Raw genomic sequence first — 14,334 nt, 5'->3', positions numbered from 1 at the left:
CAAGCATGGCTGTGGTTGGGTTCCAGAGTTCTTCAGCTGCTGGGGCTCTGCTTGGGGCAGGGAGGGAAACTCAACCCGCCCTGTTCCGAGGGACCCCAGTGAAGATAGCCAGGCTCGGGGGTTAGAGACTCTTTTTTTGTTATAATTGTCCAAAATTGATTTTTTCAGTCACATAGCAGTATTCAACATGCATGATTCTGTCATCCTAGTCTAAATAAATTCAGAAGCTGTTTTCTTGAAAAGGAGGATGAAGTTCTTAATCCCAGTTCGTCACATTGTGATCTTATAAAATTTACTCCAACCCCTCCAGCTTTCTTGAACTCTGTATTTTTGGATACTAATGTAAAATAACAACAAAAGATATCTTGTCTACATAATAATTGCTATTTATTACTGTCTACCATATGACAGTTATTTTACTGACATCTTTATATTGTAGCTTTATAATTGTCATTCAAAACAAATATTACTATTTTTATTATACAGGAAATAAGTGGGTGATTGGAATGGTTAAATTTGTTTTATTACATAGTGTAAAATGGAACTGAAATTCAAGCATTTCTGGTTTTAGGTGTTTCTACTTATCACCCAGCACTGCTGGAGATATCAATCTGAAAATTTTAATTAGAATTCTGTGGCTTAGAATCTCACCCTACATTGGGATCTCTTAATAACTGAATTATCTGATTGGATAATACTCTGACATATTAAACTGATAGTACTAAGCTAGTCAGATATTTCTTTCCTCTAGAGAAATAGCAGAATGGCACAATTTTTGACCAATCCAGGAACGGGAAATACCACTTTGCTGTCAGCCTTTCAGAATGCATAGAAAGGAATCCCAGTTTAGATATTTTTTTCTGATCAATATGACATTTACTTGGTAGTTAAGGTAGTAACATATATCACGAGTAATGGAAATAAAAAAATCCATGACCCAATTCTGGGGAATGGAATTGTTTAGTATTCTGGTGACAAAAAAAAAAAATCTTTGGTCTTAACAATTTCAATTCACATATCTTACATCTTAATTCAAAGAAGAATGTGTACAATCTAAATGAGAGGCAAGAATAACATAGAATTTTATGGAAGCACTATAAAATAAATTTGGATTTCTTACACCTATTGGAGGAGGAGTCCTGATCTTCACATAATAGTTGAAAGAATTTATATTTACCAAGGTATCTGCTAGCTGCAATATGACATCACAGAGGCCATGGCATTAAATTCATTAAATAAGATACACATTCACATGCATTCATAGTCTATCACTTCTTTTATGTTCAACAGACTGATTTTGTTAGCCATACTTGAGGATTATTTTTCTAAATTATTTAGCACACTATCAGGAAAAATATGATTGCTGGAAACCTAGTAAAATTATAAAGAAATTGTCAGTAAGGGAGAAATGCATAGTTTTCAAGATCTTAGAAAACTGTTATTTTTCTAGTTTTGAAACATGCTTACCTATCAAATGTTGAACTCTTAATAGCTACATAGCTTCAGACAAAAATGTAGAGAAATTAGCAAGGCAGATAGCTATATTCAGTAGTCCTTTAAATTTGTAATGCACACAGAGAAGGATTGTCATAAAGGCCAAGTATATTTTCTAGCAGTTTCTCAAACACAGAACATAATTAAGGACCCACAAAGGCTTTGATTAATGTAGTTTATATTAATCAGGACTTAATGTATTCAAAACTAAAATTCAAGTACCCCAAAGATTTGTTCCAAACAGCAATAATTCTTCTATAATATGTTAATGTAAATAGCAATAACAGTATATATTCTTGGTTTGTCTTGGGGCCACATCTTGTAGCAGTAGGGGTTTATTCCTGGTTCTGTACTCTGGAACCACCACTGTGGTACATGGGGGATTATAGGGATGCAGGGAATCAAATCTGGATTGGCTGTGCACAAGTCCAGCACCCTACCCAGTATAATATTTCTACAGCCTCTAAGACACATTTTAATAAAACATTTTGAGAACTAGAAAATTTACTGTAGAGAGGAACTTTAAAATTTTTTCAAATTTTCCTCTCATTGAGGAAGATAGCTAGATTCACAAAAGATCTGTTATTGTTGTAAAGCACACCACATAACTCTTGGATTATTTCACTGTGCAGTTGAAGAAAATAATGTAAAACAAAAAATATATTTTTCAAATGATTTGACCTTAGAGACCCAGAAAAAGGGTCTTAGATTATCCTGGAGTCCCTAGTACACACTTTGAGAATCCCTAAGACTGGAACTGACGTAGTACCTCAATATCATCTGTCACTACAAAATTTTTCAAAGTCTGCAATTTGATAGTGACAGTATTTATGCTAAACTCTATCCTTGTTCTTGAGGTTTCTCAAAATTTTTATATTGAAGTATTGACTGAAAATTAGCAAAATCAATACAATTTGAAGGACTGTTTTAAATAAAATTCACATTATAAAGAAGTCTTTATGTATATAGTTTCTGTTTTCAGAAATCCATTAGGAAAAGGTACTCTGTAGCCTCAGTCTATTATTTGCTAGCATACCATAAGATTTCAAGGGTAGTTTTATATCTCTGTGCATAAGATGCACTGCACCAACCACCAAGAAGACCCCTCAAACCATTCCACCCACATCCACTTTCCCTCTAGTAACTTTCATAGATTTCACCAAATATAGGATTTGGGGCTCTCTGAGATTTTTGTGTATATATATGTATATATATCATGCTTTTGTTATATTTTGCATGAGTGAAAATGTCCAGAAATTATCTTAAACATCAAAAGGCAATCATTTTCATTTCAATTTGTATGTTATCATACATGACGTCATTTCAAGTTTAGAAATAATGCCAATGAAGAACTGGAGTTAAGGGGTTAAGACACTTATTTTGTATGCAGTCAGCCTCCCTAGTGTCATCTGTGCTACAGTACCCTAAGAATTATCTGGAGTAGCCCCTGAGCACGACCCAATAAATGTTAGTTAAAAAAATTATTTTCATTATAAAGCTCACTTACTACAACTTGCTTTTACATTCACATATGCACTGATTATATCCTCTTATTAATGAATATGTAATAGATGTGATATCTAATGCATTTTGTTATGCCAGAAATTTCTTTTTTGAGGAGGGTGGGGCCATAGTTAGTGGTGTTCAGGGTTTATTCCCTGCCCTTTGCTCAAGGATCACTCCTGGTGAAGTTTGAGGGATCATATGGGGTGCCAGGGATTGAACCCAGTGCCGCATGCAAGGCACGTGCCTTACCCACTATACTATCTCTACAGCCCCCAAACATCTATTTTAGTAAAGTGATTTTCATCATAATTCTATAAATTTACCAAAAGTTCTTAATATTTGTTTTTGCCTATAATCTGTTAGGTAAGTTTCTATTTCTTCAGCTCTTCAATCCACCAAGTTTATTACTGCCATAGGCTAGTTCAAATTTGTCACTGCAACTTTTTATAATTTAAAATAACAAAAAAATATGAATGAAGGTATTGTAAGAACCAGCACTGCTGATATTCCAGGAATGCAGAATTGGGAGGAAAAAAGTTGTTTTTTTCTTCCCATATTTCATTTCTCCATTACTAGTCTGATAAAATCCTCAGATTTTGGGATGCTATGTATTTATGTCTGAAAGAAGGCTTGCAATGGCTGAATAAGGAGATAATTATTTTGAGACTGGTCCTTCAATACAAAGAACTGTGTGTTGCTCAGAGTAACACAATAGTGTAGTAGGTAATAGAAAACTTATGAATAGAAGGAAAGAAAATAATAGTAGAGCTGTGAGAGAATCTGCATTTTTAGTCAATGACAAAGGCACCCCTGTTAAGCTAGAGTTCAGAACCCAGTGCCACATCTGGTTGTATATCTACCATTTCATCAAGATATAGGTTTGCCATTTAAAAATACTCATTTTGAAATGCTCATGTTTTGTTAAAAATATGTCTGAGGAACAATTAGCTTTAAACTGTCTAGGAAGATTCTTCTTTCTCAAAGTTACAATTTGTTGGATGCTTGAGATATTTAGTTACTTATAGTGTGACTCATCACATAGTCAAATTAAGTAGAAATGAGAATGACAGATTTTTGAGTTTTTTTATAGCCTGAAAATTGAACATCATTGATTCTCCTGAATAGAAATGACAATTGAATATCACAGCAACAATATAGTGTTTCCAATTGCACGGGTATTGCTTAAATGATGGAATTTTTGAGACCTGCAAGATAAAATCGCTTAATTCATGTATGATATAATAAAAATAGTGGCAAAGAAAGTCTTGTAATGCTTTCATTATTATTGAGGTGGCTTTGGTTTTGCTCAGGTTCTCCCTGGACACATTCACTGGGACCAAACCCAGGGAGTTCCTACATGTGCCCAATCACTTAAGCCATGTCACTTGTACTTAATTTCTTTGATCTAATTTGATAGTGGACAGAAAACTCACATTCACCAATTCAGTTTAACTCTGCTGAATGTTAACCTCTCTATTGCGCCTGGCAAGTGGCAAGGTATTTTACAATAGGATTACAAGAGACAAATGATATATTAGTCATGAGTAGTTTGAAAGTCCAGGCTAACAAAGTTTTACAAAGTTGAATCATTAACCATTGACTTCATTCCTGTTCTGAAGCTGTTTATCACAAAACTTCACAGGACTCAAATATCTCAGAATGAGGTTTGGTAACATGTTTTTTCTCTAGGTATATGTGTTTGGCACACTTCTTCATTTATATTTACATGCTTATAAAATGACAGTTTAAATTGTGTGTCTATAACAGTGTCGATGTTCATGGTTTTGATGTACATGGTTACTTCATAACCACAAAGTGTCTCCCACCCTCCTCCCAAGCTCTTGAGTCATCTCCAATCTGCCTATTGCCTCCCATCTCTGGTGTTCTGAGCTTGTACTCCTATCCTTTAGATTTGTTATAATTTGATACTGTCCCTAACCTTACTTTGTTTCTCTGTATATCATAGATAAGTGGAATCTTCCAGTTCCTGTCCTGCCTCTGGCTCATTTCACTCAACTTGATTCCCTCCAATTCTATCCTAGATGCAATGAACTACATGACTTAATTTTTTTCTTGAGGCAGCATAGTATTCCTTCAATTGTGTATATAGGCCACGAATTCTTTATCTATTGGTCTGTTGTTGGATATTTAGTTTCCATAACTTTGCTATTGGACCAAGTACAGCAATGAACATAGATGTGCATATATATTTTTCTGATTAGTGTGTTAATGTTATTGTGTTTCGGTGGTAGATGCCAAGAAATGGAGTCTCTAGGTAATATGAGAGCTCTATATTTTTTTTAGGGGCTGCAGTGAGGTTTGAAATACACTGGATGGTGACCAGGCCTTACTCCTGGCTCTGCATTCAGGGATCATTTCTGGAAGCGCTTGGGGAACCACTTGCTTGCTAGAGATCGAACCCAGGTTGACTACACAAGACAAGTGCCTTACCCACTGTACTACCTCTTCAGTCCCAATTATTCTTACTCTTTTTGAAGAGCCTTCTCACTGTTTTCCATTAAGCTGAACCAAATAATATTCCCACCAATGGTAGATAGGAAATATTTTTTTTACCCTATTCCAGGGGAGGCTGGCAAGCTACAGAGTGTATCTTGCCCGCATGGCAGAGCCTGGCAAGCTACCCGTGGCATATTCTATATGCCAAAAACAGTAACAATGAATCTCACAATGGAGACGTTACTGGTGCCCGCTCGAGCAAATCAATGAGCAATGGGATGACAGTGACCCCCTTCCAGGCAACAATGGTTATTTCCAGTATTAATTTTTTTTCAGTAAATCCTCAATTACTTAATAACACCATTGTGAAATATAACAAATTTCACAAGGTTTGTTTTACTGCCAAGTTTCCAATATTTTTGAATGTGCTATTCTCACTGCAGTGAGGTACTTCGTTGTTATTTTGATTTAAAATTCTCTGGTAATAAGACATAATGAACACTTTTTTTGTTTGTTTGCTTTTTGGGTCACACCCGCTGAAGCACAGGGGTTACTCCTGGTTCTGCACTCAGGAGTTACTCCTGGCAGTGATCAGGGGACCATATGGAATGCTGGGAATTGAACCCCGGTCAGCCGTGTGCAAGGCAAACACCCTGCCCACTGTGCTATCAACCCCGCCCCTGATGAACACTTTTTGACATGCTTATTGGCAGATTTCTTTACTACTATGGATTGGATATTTGTGTGTATTTACATATGAGAACATATTTTAATGATGTGCTACTTTATAAAAATAGCAAATAGAACAATTACATATATAACACACATATACACAAATATGTAGGTTATGCAAAATCATATTAATGATTAGCTATAATGAAAATTATTGTTAGACAAATTTCTCAGTTAATTTTCTTAGATTTTATTTTTCCTGGTTTTTTTTTTTTTTTCTGTTAATAACATTCATACAGCCACAACAGGGAGATCGACTTTTCTTTGTGTTTTTTGTGTGGGAACCTCAGCCTTCTCCAGCACACAAAGGTTAAATCAGGCCCATAGAGTGTGAATGCTTTGGATAATGCAAGAGCAGTCTAATCAATTTGCTACTGATTAGTGAAAAGGAGAACAAAGAAATTATTTTTTAAGCTGTCTCCTTTATGGGTCTGAATCACCCACTGTGGTAGGTAGGAGTCCCTGTTTATTTGAACTTTTCTAGAAAGAGCAGGGACTCTTTGACACCATGTTTATTTTCTATTGTCAGTTTCAGAGTCCTATGGAGCAAAGACAAACCTCAGTGCACCATTTCCAGCTCCTAGCTAAATGCTTAGACACCCACTTGCCTTAAATTAATTAGTTGGCAGCCAAAGGAACACAATTGTATGTGATATTTATCATCCCAAACTAGATCAATATCTTAATATTCTCCCTTCCCCAACACTAAGTAAATAATGAATTCACTGAACTATGTAATATTTTTCTATCTTCTCATTTTTTTTATGCCGAGGGTGAAATATGTGCTCTTGGCATTTGCAGCACCATTATTACCTTCTTAACCTTCATTTCCGCTCTCTGTCTTTGTGTCACCTCAATAAGTTGGTTGTGAAGCTGTAAAGACTTTAAGGAAATAGAATCACTTGTGAGCTCAAGGAAGTCAATGTTCCTTGCTGAGTGAGGAGTTTACTCTCTAGCACTTTTGAGGGTTTTATTTCTTTTACTTTCAGAAAGAGATTTAGCTCCTTAAGGAAAAAAATTTACCATAATTTTTTTTCCATTTTTGAAAGTGTCATTTAAGTTTAGCTTCTCATACAAATAAGATATATCCACTGATATTTAGAATATCTACATTTTATCAAATGTCCAAATTCATTTTTATGATCTTCCCAGATATTTAATCATTTTTAAATTAATAATAAGGAGCAAATTAAACATGTAAATATATAGCATGTTTAGGAGTTTACTATATGCTAGTTGTGGCCTAATTTTTTACTTAATTTGATTTTTTTCTTTGTTTTGGGGCCATACTCCATGGTGCTCAGGGATTACTCCCAGCTTTGTTCTCAGGGATTACTTGGTGGGGCTCAAGGGGACTTTATGGGATATCCAGGATCAAACTCAGGTTGGCAGTGTACAAAGCAAGCACCCTACCCACTGTACTATAGCTCCAGCCCAAATTTAAACACATGCTAGTAGATAAAAATACAGAAACTGATTAAATGTGCCAAAATGTGCAATTCTTGATTTTATTGCCCTTAATAAATTGGTTCACTTTTTATAATTTTATTTTTCAGTGAGAAGAGAAAATATAGACTTTTTTGGTAAATACTGACAAGATAAGTTTCAGCAAATGGAAATAAAAAATGAATCTAGTATCTTCTTTGTAGTATAGAATATTGTAGAGAAGCAAAGATTTGCCCTCTCAAAATGTGCTTGTTAACTTTGAGATACCACCTCACACCACAGAGACTAGCACACATCCAAAAGAACAAAAGCAACCGCTGTTGGAGAGGATGTGGGGAGAAAGGGACCCTTCTTCACTGCTGGTGGGAATGCCGACTGGTTCAGCCCTTCTGGAAAACAATTTGGACGACTCTCAAAAAATTAGATATTGAATTCCCATTTGACCCAGCAATACCACTGCTGGGAATATATCCCAGAGAGGCAAAAAAGTACAATCGAAACAACATCTGCACATGTATGTTCATCGCAGCACTGTTTACAATAGCCAGAATCTGGAAAAAACCCGAATGCCCCAGAACGGATGACTGGTTGAGGAAACTTTGGTACATCTATACAATGGAATACTATGCAGCTGTTAGAAAAAAGGAGGTCAAGAATTTTGTAGTCAAGTGGATGGGCATGAAAAGTTTCATGCTGAGTGAAATGAGTCAGAAAGAGAGAGACAGACATAGAAAGATTGCACTCATCTATGGTATATAGAATAACAGAGTGGGAGACTAACACCCAAGAACTGTAGAAATAAGTACCAGGAGGTTGACTCCATGGCTTCGAGGCTGGCCTCACGTTCCGGGGAAAGGTCAACTCAGAGAAGCGATCACCAACTACATTGTAGTCGAAGGCCATGTGGGGGAAGGGAGTTGCGGGCTGAATGAGGGCTAGAGACTGAGCACAGCGGCCACTCAACACCTTTATTGCAAACCACAACAGCTAATTAGAGAGAGAAAACAGAAGGGAATGCCTTGCCACAGTGGCAGGGTGGGGTGGGGGGGAGATGGGATTGGGGAGGGTGGGAGGGACACTGGGTTTACGGGTGGTGGAGAATGGGCACTGGTGAAGGGATGGGTTCCAAACTTTGTATGAGGGAAGTATAAGCACAAAAGTGTATAAATCTGTAACTGTACCCTCACAGTGATTCTCTAATTAAAAATAAATAAATTTAAAAAAAACACTCTAGTATAACACATTAAAAATGATCATAAATGTGCTTGAAAAATAGGATAAGGGCGCTTGGCTTCCATGCACCTGTTCACCCTAGAAGCACATCTAAACACTTCCATGAGTGAACCCTGAACACTGCTGGGTGTAATGCAAATCCCCAGCTCCTCTAAACACTGCCATAAGTGAACAAAGAGCAGTGCTGGGTGTAGTTCAACACCCCCACTTAAAAATATATATAATATATATTAAGATATAGAGTTTAGCAAAGTTAAATAAATTGCCCAAGGATGGTGAGTTACTAGACTCAGCTAAAAGTTGAGTTACTCAGACTCAAAGTTTATGTCATTCATTTAACAAAACTTTGGGGGGGGGATTAAAATCAAGCGATGTGAAGAGACAGTGTGGTAGGTAAGGTGCAAGTGTGGAAAGATAGTAAAACAGGTGAGGTACTTGAATTGCTTGACTTGCCAAACTGGGTTCAATTCCCCCCCCACACACAATACACACACACACACACACACACACACACACCATCAGTGCTGAAATTCTCCTCTGAGAACAATCGGATGAAGAATGATTTTGTAAAGATGAACTATCTCAGTGCAGAAAGGGAAAATCTGTGATTATATGTGAATGTCATAATACTAAATGTATATAACATACTATATATTTTGTATAATTAAAATTTATATATTGGAATGTTTTCTTGAATGTACAAATGAGATAGTCCAATTCTCAAAACAGAAGACTAATACAATATAAAAATATAAAGCACCTTTGGCCACAAACAGAGGTCACTTTTTTAAGAAAGAACATGTTAGTAATTGCTTATGTTTCTTTTAATGTTAAAATGAGGATATTTCTGTAATCATTATAATAATATCTATTTTAAATCATGCTTATTATAAAAGTATTTTAATATTTGGAAACAGAAAGTATTCTGAACTGATATGTATCAGTTAAGGTCTTTGCATCAAAACATTTACACATATGTCTGTTTGGTTCACTGCTGATCATTTTTTTAACCAAACACTGGAAAAAATTCAGTAGACAGTGCTATCAAATCAAATTAGGAAGATGCTACTAGGTACAATAGAAGAAAGTATCTCAGCAGTCTTTAAAGACAAGTCAAATTATTGTGGTAAAATTTAATGAAGTTCAACGTAAACAGTCCTCTGAGACTCCAAAACTCAAACACATAGTACATGACAATTAAGACAATAATTGCCATTTATGTGTTAAAACACATAGACAAAAGGTGACAGTAAACTCAATAGTAGTCCATATTGTGATAACAAAACACCTAACTTAATCTGAGCCTCCAGTATTAGAAATGCAGTGCACAAATTGAAGGATGACGTTTGTCATCCTATGTTGATCAACTATGCTTCGTTGATCATATTCTAAGTATTATTTTCACAAATGCGCAAAACATTAAGCACATGGATAGCAGCACCTAGAAAAGATAAAGACAAAGGAAAAAATGAAGTATCCCTAAGGAAAATACAAAATCTGTCTTCATTTATTAGAAACACTGAAACAGCAAAACCAAGTTACTTGGTGCAGAGAGCAGACTTCTGAGCTAACCTAAAGATGAAATTTGCTTATAAATGGGTGGACATGGACTACATCTTGCTGAGTAGAATAATACTTAGAAGAAGAGAGACAAATATAGAATGATTTCACTGATTTGTGGTATGTGAAAAAAAAATAAGACTAATATCCAAGGACAGTAGAATCAAAAGACCACGTGGCTACGTGGTCAGACTTCTTTGTCAAAACCCTGAAAGAACGGTTTGAGGCTCTTCCTGTTCCTGGAGCGAGCAGATACCATTGGGCTACACTAGCACGAGACAGGGATGAATGGAGACATTACTGGCGCCTGCTCGATCAAATCGAAGATCAACAGGATGACAAGTGATACAAGTGATACAAGTTTTGGGGTCACACATAGTGGTGCTCAGGGCTTATTCCTGGCTCTGCACACAGTAGGTCTGGTGGGCCCTATGGAATACTGGGGTAGTACTCATCAGCTGCAAAGCAAGCACCCAATCATTTTATTATATCTCCAGTCTCTACATTAAAAAATAATTTAACTCAAAAAAAAATGTGCTTGTTAGAATATTTCAGAAGAGGAGCTCTGTATTAGCCTAAGTATTCTTCCAAAGAAATGTATACATAAACCTCTTCCCAGTGTACTGGGGAATATCCAATCAGTGAAGGGAGAACTTCCCTTTATATGCCTTTGTTTTCTGATAAGCTTTCTAATGAACATTTCTTTTCTCAGTGTCCTCTGCACAAATAGATACTTAAAGATGATATTTAAAAAATAGATATATAGTTAGCATTTCCTTATTTTGTTTTGGGTTTTCCTATGAATTATAGATCTGGTGAAAGGGTTAGGAGATAGATTAGCAAAATTATTTTGATTTTTATTTCCCTCATTATATTCTAGTATTAAAGTTTTATGTCTACAAGCAATCATATGGCTTAGAGATTTTAACAGTATGTGACAGAATAAAAACAATTCAAGCTCTGTATTGCCCAAATCATCCTAGGAGCCAGTGTTAGAAACCCATTAACTCAATTTCAGCAATAGTAGTCTGTGGTTTGATTAGAGAAAGCAGAGTATTTTTTCTAGAAGGGGATACTCATTATAAATATAATTTTTAATTGTGCAAGTAATCACTGTCATTGTGGAAAATATAAAAAAATACAGTAAAATATGGAAAAACACAGCAAACAAAATAGTCATACTTTTTCCTATTGCAATTTATATAATATTGCTACTTTAAATTTGCTATTTAGATTTCTATGTATCAATTGATAATCTAGGTGATATTGTAAATATTAGAATTTAATGTAAACATGGTATAGCAATCTGATTTATTTACGCATCAACATTTTATATATGATTATTTGCATATACCTTTGCATGGATATGGAGGTTCAAAATTTCACTACATCTCTACCATGATTTTACAAGCCTCTTAATTTTGAATATTTAGGTACTATTAGTTTTTAGAATATATATTTGTTTATAAAACATTAAGTTATATAATAAGTTATAATCAAAGCTCTACATATTCTTTAAAAATCTTGGTTCTTTAAAAATAAATGTTCTCATCCTGTCGTTCATTTCAAATAGTTTCTGAGTGCTGACTATGGTTGGAGGGTTGAGTGCCTTTTGAATCTGTTCTGGGTACTTGATAATTGGGTACTTGATAATTGGTCTGTGAACAATGCCAAAAAATGTCTTTGAAGGATGATCAGGCTAGTGAGGTGACTCAAAGGACTGGGGCATATGCTATACATATGCAAGCCCTAGATTTGACTCTTGCAGCACCTGATCCCCCTAGAATTGCCAGGAATAGCCATGAGAACTGAGCAAGGTGTAGTCACTGCATGCTGCAGGGTGTGGTCTCAAAACAGAACAAACAAAAATGAATGCTTTCAAATGCATGAGAGTATTTGTACTAGTGGGAGAGACAGGTAATAGGACAGGAAAGTAAAATATTAAGAATCAACGAGAAAATGATCATAGAAAAGTTAGTGTGTGGAGAGAGATGAGTGCAAAAGCTGCAATTTTAAATTTGTCACCCTGGAAAACTAGCTTTCTTTCTTTCTTTCTTTCTTTCTTTCTTTCTTTCTTTCTTTCTTTCTTTCTTTCTTTCTTTCTTTCTTTCTTTCTTTCTTTCTTTCTCTCTCTATTTTTCTCTTTCTCTTTTTCTATCTCTTTCCTTCTTTCCTTCCTTCTTTCCTTCCTTCCTTTCTTTCTTTCTTTCTTTCTTTCTTTCTTTCTTTCTTTCTTTCTTTCTTTCTTTCTTTCTTTCTTTCTTTCTTTCTTTCTTTCTTTCTTTCTTTCTCTTTCTCTCTCTCTTTCTTTCTCTTTCTCTCTCTTTCTTTTTCTCTTTATTTCTCTCTCTTTCTCTTTCTTCCTAAGAAACGTAGATGATATTTGGGTAAAAGAATCTAAAGAAAGGAAAAATAACTGTGAGGAAGAGTCTGTGAGCCAGTTATCAGCAAGTTAAAAATACCACAAGTAAGAATGCACCTAGGTTTTGGAAGCAATTTGGAACAGTATGGTGAATGCAAAATAGAGGGAGGCAAAGGCAATGAGGAAGAGAAAATGGGCTTCATAAGAGGGTGGACAGTAAGGATATGGCTGCATTCTGTGCCAGATGCAACACCCAGGGGTGGCAATAGAGGAGAGGAGTGACATCACACTTAGCATTCTGACTGCTGTGTTAAAGATAGAATTATCTAGAATAAGAGCAGAGTAGGGAATTCAGTTAGGAAACTACACAATACCATGGGAGGAAATGAAGCCTGTTGGACATGCAGGTTATCACACAAAAATAACATTAAGTGGCAAGATACTGAGGCTAGATCATCAAATTTTATGGACAGACTGAATGGCAGGGAAACATGAAATGTTTATTTTTGGGTATGGGGCAACTAACAGTACACAGTTGCCGTTAAATTAGATGACAGAGGCTGCAGGAGGAGGCTCAAGGAAAAGTATTAGGACTTGGCTGTCAGTTATAAGATTGAAATAGTAACAGTAATAACTGGATTTAAGATTAACAGAGGCACAGAAATGTTCTGAGAGCATGAGAATCAGCTGAGTCAATTTCTGTACAAGAAAAAGTTACTGATTTACTGGGATGTAATAGTAATATGTCTATTTCTCAAATTTCTACAAATTCATTTTGAGTGACTCATTTAGGCTGGGTTTAGATGGTTGCGCTGCTTAAACTAAGAATTAGGCTGGATTTTGCTCATGTCTAGGGCTTTGGTTTTGGTCTCCTTTGTGTGTATTTGTTCTGGTTCTCTGGCTTAAGGGGTAGCTGCTATTCTCCTGTATTCAGAACAGAGACATGGAAGACTAAGTCCCACAGCTCAAGCACATACCGAATATTATCACATTAAATCAAGTAACAGAGCCAGTTATGAAGTCAGAAAGTTGAGGGTTTCCTTCTAGTTCTTGGAGGAGAAAAGACAGTTACATAATAAAGACTGAAGCTGCAAATAGAAAGGAACGATATAATTCATTTTTATCATAGACATTTACATCATATTTTAAATTCATGAGCCTGAATAAATTTCACAGAAATAGTACAAACTTACCATTATTGTGGTAAATTATTACCATAAGTCATTCAAAATAGTCTGTTTCCTTTAATATTTCCAACTTTGTGTTATATTAAAACTGATTTGTCAGTGTAAAGGATGGAAAATAATGCTTTCTTGTTTTCACCATAATAATTGTAATAATTATTTCACTGTAATCATTTCCAAACCAAGATTGAGGTTATAGAAATTCTTGGAGTCAGTGTGTGATTCTTACTTTCCAGTAAATTTTCTTTTACAGGTTACTTATGTCTTGTCTAGTGACCAGGAAGAAAGATACTCAGTAGATTTTTCTTGCTTTATATTTAAAATAGCCTTTACCCCACTATAGTTATTAAAATACAGTGG

The sequence above is a fragment of the Sorex araneus genome, chromosome 1 (assembly GCF_027595985.1).
Source record: "Sorex araneus isolate mSorAra2 chromosome 1, mSorAra2.pri, whole genome shotgun sequence".
Taxonomy (NCBI): Eukaryota; Metazoa; Chordata; class Mammalia; order Eulipotyphla; family Soricidae; genus Sorex; species Sorex araneus.
The sequence above is the reverse complement of the archived record's forward strand: the minus strand, read 5'-3'. Positions refer to the sequence as shown.